The sequence below is a fragment of the Phyllobates terribilis genome, unplaced genomic scaffold, assembly GCF_046119375.1.
Source record: "Phyllobates terribilis strain yellow unplaced genomic scaffold, ASM4611937v1 Scaffold_8__6_contigs__length_399053987, whole genome shotgun sequence".
In the NCBI taxonomy this organism is placed as follows: Eukaryota; Metazoa; Chordata; class Amphibia; order Anura; family Dendrobatidae; genus Phyllobates; species Phyllobates terribilis.
This window is the reverse complement of record NW_027362768.1, coordinates 299,538,020-299,544,012: the sequence shown is the minus strand read 5'-3', so window position 1 is coordinate 299,544,012 and position 5,993 is coordinate 299,538,020.

Here is a 5,993-nt window from a genome sequence, read left to right as displayed (position 1 = left end):
TTTTTCTACTCCTTTTTAATTGCAATATTTGGGCAAGTTTTTAATACTTTTTAATTGTTTTATTTATATTGTTACCTGGAATAGGAAGACTGTACAATATAAGTAAGTTTAAGTACCAGAACACTTCTTGCTTCTGGTTAAAAAGAAAAAAAAAAACCTAGACCCTCACCCTTGTGTGTACAATGTATATGATTTGTATTTCTTCCGTTGTATCCTCTATATACTGTGTGACTAAGGGCTTCTTACATGGATAAAAGATCCCCTTGGACTATCGGCTGTGTCGTCTCCAGACATGTATTCTCCACACACTGGTGACCCTTTTGGGCTTGGTGGTAGTAGGGATGAAATATTGGTCAATTGCATTCTGTCTTATTAATTTTCTACTCTTGCCATATTGGAAAATACTAGACTCGTGTCTCTAACCTGTTGATAAACTGAAGTGAGACCATATGGAACTTATTTCTACACATCTTGCCTGCTATAATTGTAAATGATGTCCTAGAGAAGGTATTGGGGCATTTCAGAAAATAACTCTTAAATATTTGATACATATGAAATTTTAATATTTTTTTTTCTTTCGCTCCAATGCATTAAAGGGAATTTATCAGCAGTTTTTTTGCTATCTTATCTGAGAGCTGCATGATATCGGGGTAGAGACCCTGATTCCAGCGATGTATCACTTACTGGTGTGCTTGCTTCAGTTTTGATAGAATCCCTGTCTTTCTCTGAATGCTGAGATGTGTATAACCCCGCCCACAACCCCTGGTTGGCAGCTTCCTGTGTATATTGTCAGCAAGCAGCCAATCAGTGGTGGGGGTGTGGTTACACAGATTGGCTGGACTGTCTGGCACATGAAACCTAGTCCTGCAGTGATAATCTCCTGCTGATAAAACACTGATTGTATAGAAAGTACAGCACACAGCCTAATAAGTGACACATCCCTGGAATCAGGCTCTCAGTCCCTATATCGTGCTGCTCTCAGATTAAATAGTAAAAACCTGCTGACAGATGCCCTTTTAAAATATTTGACTGTGTATGCATCTCTATTGCATACTGAGCTATAGGCTATACGCTTTGTATAGTCTGATTCTGCAAAATGTTAACCCCTTCCATCTGTCCCAAAATGGTCAAAAAGGGGCAGATGGAAGGAAATAACATGACTGCATCAATCTTGTACAATCTGCAAACCTATGCGTCTCATGTGCTGTGTACTAGACTTGTGTGAAAAGATTTGCAAGTCCTTGTTCCAGCGGCACATCGAAGGCCTGTGGCCAGAATCCTGTGAACCTCCTCCTACCTGTTGGCATCCCCGATACCTGGTCTGATAATTCGGACCGGTGCAATAACATGTGGCATGGTGCTACCATGATGACAATCGCTGCTGATGCCAGCAATTAGGAGGAGGTTCAGAGCTCTGTGCCAACATGGCCACTTGACCAGGTTCCTTTATGCTCAACTCTACAGCATAAACAAATTTTCTATGATATTTGTAATAAAGATTATTTTATAGTTACTGTATCTTTAGTTTTGGGTGCATTGGCACCATAGCAAATATAGTTACAATGATGCCCTTACCCAATGATGGGTACAGCAGCAATAGTGGATGTGCCAAATGCTGGGTATGGATATGACGTTGATACTCTCTAGCAATTATCACATGGATTTAGCATTTGCAATATTGGCAGATTCACCATGCAGAGCGTATATGCTTGGGATATTTGCACAAGTAGATATTTAGTCCATGTAACCCTAAGGTTATTTTATGCACAAACACACTTGTGTCCTATAGTCCATAGTCACCAGTGTACAATAAACCAAGATGGTGCTGGATCCTCTTTTTACAGATCTGCTTCTGCTTCACAGCAGGATTTTATGTCGTCGAGATAATATACGGAGACAAATGTTTCAGTGCAATATTTCGCATAAATATTTTATACAACATTTTTCACTGTTTTTAAGGGCATTTTAATTGACTGAAACTTTTTTTTTTTTTTCTTTTACTGTATTTCTGACATAGTAATGGGCAACACATGCCCAGGTTGTGACTTGAATTATTTTCTTTTGCCTGCCGTTTTGTTTAGTGCATGTTTATGTTGATATACAGCATGCATTTTGCTTATCCTTTTTGTCTGTTACAGAATATTCTCTCCATACGGTTGTAATAAAAGTGTCTTATTATAAAAATACTGTGTGGTTTTTTTTTTTTTTTTTTTTTTTTTTTTCCCTCTTCTTTTTGGAAGAGTTGAGCGTCGTCATACACATTAGACTAGACTAAAAATTGGACTGAACCCAAGGATTATCTAATGTTCATGGACGGGCCTCTCCGCTCCCCCCTGACAGATGTCGTGTAGCAAAGGATTTGGGTAGTTTGAATTCAATCCATTTTCTTCAAGCGGTGGTCGGAAATGTCTAAATGAAGTCTGTTCTCCTCCTTATTGCTATTGCAGCTGGTTGAGCTGATGGTCCATGTGTATTGTGGTGGGGAGATCGGAAAAGATTGGGCATACTACCGACAACATTCATTCATCCATCCGACTGCTATCATGTGTGGGCACCATTAGTGCTGTGCAATCATGGTAGATCACTTTGCACGATTAAACTTTAAGGGTACACTGGGAGTTGCTGTTTTTTTTTTTTTTAATGTGCCCATTTGTAAAAAAAAAAAATCCATGCTAAAAACCTGTGATTTTACAAATGCATCCTTTGCCATGAATAAAGAAGATCAAGCATTGAAAATAAAAACCCTATGGGTGCTCATTAATAGTCTGTAGCATCCTAACCCCAAATTATACTAGACAGCAGGTCATTTTCAAGATTGTGATAAATTGCTTCCTCCTGACTCCTAATTCTCAGTGATCATTTAGTCCTCCTACAAGGAGCTCATCTCTGCCAACCTTTACAAAAAACCTATGGAGTTATAAATCATTTACTTTACCAGAAAAGAGGTTATCCAAAATAATTAAAAAAACAAAAAAAAAACCTCACACAGGCAGCAATAAATCTAAAACAAGATATACTCACCCTTTTACCACCCATTGTTACAATGGATTTAGGTAAATTGGTCTGAATACACAATTCAAAGAGAAGCCGATAATTCATTTCAATAAAATCTTTTGTTACAAATGTCACATGACAAACTGTAACGTTATCGTCTGTATTACACCTCTACTGAACAGGACTTGGATCAGTACATGATTCTACGTTGGTCTAAGTCCCAGTTCTGTAGGAGTGAAGGATGTCAGGGTGTTCTAGCTGCAAGACAGATGAACAACTGTTTTCCTATAAGGCATCATTCAGACATAACTTTTTTTTTCACTTTTGTATTAATCAGTGTACAATCTGCTTCATTTTGGAGTGCCAGGTAATAATTAACAAGAGCTACCAGATCTTTTAAATGGGATTTATTACAAATGGGGTATTTACAATGACATAAGGGAAACCTATCTAAGGGGCAAGGGTACAAGGAAAAGGACAAAGTTACAGGAGAGGGTGGTGGATGTTGGGAAGTGCCTAATTTGCTTAATGTGCTACCTTATATCACATATGCAAATTGTCTCTTCAGAGAGGAAGAGGACTAGTACTCTAGTGCCACCTATTGGAAGTAGCAATCCTAAAAGTCACTATAGATCCTTAAATAGCCTTGTCACATGACTTAGGATAAGGCTATGTGCCCACGTTGCGGACCTGAAGCATATTTTTTACGCTTCTCCCTGGCGGGAAAATCGCATGCGGATATTACATGCGGTTTTCCCGCCAGGTAGAAGCATTTGTGAGGCGTCTTTGCATGCATTTCCGCATGCGGGTTATCAAGCACTTCTCCAAGCATCACTTGGAAAAGTGCTTGACAACTTGTTCAGAATGGTAAAAAATAAAAAAATAAACTTTATACTCACCTTCTGATGCATCCTCTGCCCCGTCCGGAGTCTTGAGCGGCTCACGCTGTTGTGTGCAGGACCTGCGGTGACGTCATTGAGTCATGTGGTGGGTCACATGACTCAATGACATGGCAGGTCCTTCAGACAACAGCGCGACGGAGGGAAAACATCAGAAGATAAGTATAAACTTTATTTTATTCTTTTTTTTACAGGTTCTTTGGTACCCAGGTCTGGATGAGAGTCTCCTCTCCTCCAGACCTGGGTACCATCCGCACATTGATTCCGCTGCGCTTCCGCAAAATTAATGAACATGCTGCGGATTTTTGACTGCAGCATATACGCTGCGGAAAAATCCGCAGCATGGGCATTGACATTGCGGAATGCCATTGGGGACCATGGGGTGCGGATATACATGCGTTTTTCAAGCGTTTACGCTGCGGAAATTCCGCAGCATATACGCTTGAAAAACGCTACGTGGGCACACAGCCTAAAAGCCAAACCAGAATCTCAATTTGCAGACACTGTGTGTCAGGGTCATCATAAGCAGAGTATATAAAAATAGTCAAGTTTATTAAACAATATACAAATAAATGGTAGAAGGTCCACTAAACCAATCAGGATAATTATTGTGACCTTATATGATTAAATCTTCCAAGAGAAAGCGTCAATAGGTCGCCCCCCCCCCCCCCCCCCCCACCAAAAAAAAAAAAAAAAAAAAGTGAGCATTTCCCCGGTCAGTATATAATATATGCAAAGAGTCAGTATGAAGAGTAATAATTGTCCATGAAAAATATATAGCAAGAAATGATACAAATATCAATGTTCAGAGCACCGTATAGACATTCTGAGGCCAGTAATATAGAAGGGGAGAGATACTGGGAGGGAGGCGCACAAGCACCCCGACGCGTGTTTCACCGAACTGGGCTTCGTCAAGGGTATTGCTCCTCCTCAATGCAAAGCATAAGATCTGATATGGTTGTATGAGAAGCCTCCTTACCCTGGCATGTCGCTCTCCACAAGGAGAAATATTAGCCACACAGTCATACATGGCCCATCCCTATAACCCCTCCACATAAAAGTGTGGGCGCAACGAGCCCACCAGAGTTGATGTGCAAGGCCAGATTACCGGTGCTGTAATGAACGAGCTTGGAGAATCAATAGGCAGCACACACAGTGTCCAGCAAGAGATTCTGATATAATGAAATGCACGTGGGGTTTATATAGACCCCTGAACAGAAAGGGCTTCACGCCAAGAAGCAAACCACTGTTTTGTGTGATTTAGAGACAGATGTGTCTGGTTTGATTTAATCTCTCAGGCACTTGGAATGTGTTGGGTGGGGGGCGACTTTGTGTACAGGTGCTACGTGATAGATTTAGAACATAAAGTGAGGACTGAGAAGACTCAATTGATCCTGATTTCCCACAATAGTATCATCCAGTCAGATCACAGTCTTTCGAGTTTTACAGGAACATGCACATGGGTGAAGGTGGTGCTCTTAGGTTTAGAATGGGTTCGAGGGTCTTTACAAATGTAGTTGCAGTGGTCTTCATCTTCTTATGGGTGGAGTCCTTACATTTAGGGCTCTTTCACACGTTAGCATCTCCGGTACGTGTGGCGACAGTTTTGAAATGTACTGGAGACACTGACACACGTAGACCCATTCATATCTATGGGTCTGTGCACATGTCAGTGTGTTTCCACGGACTGTGTGTCTGTGTGTTCCACATGCTGACATGTCTATTTTTTACACGCTGCACGGTCTGAAAAATATCTCACGCTGAACACACACAGATGACATCCATATGTCATCAGTGTGACACGTACCGGCGCCTGGGAATTAGAGGTACAGTTAGCGCTGTTCGCAAGCGCCGGGTGCTGATTTCTGCCCTCGTCATTGCCCCCTGCTTGCGTTGTGATCAGCATGAGCAAGGGACAATGTTGGGAGTAGTAGTTTGCTCTCGCAGTGTCCCTGTGTTAATAAAATTAAAATCCTTATACTCATCTGTTTGGAGATGTTCCCCGCTGTAATCCATGCGACCGCTGATGCTGGGGAGAATGAGCCGCTTGAGCGAGCGGGCCCTGCACTGAGCGGAGCTCACTGAGTGACAGGACACTGC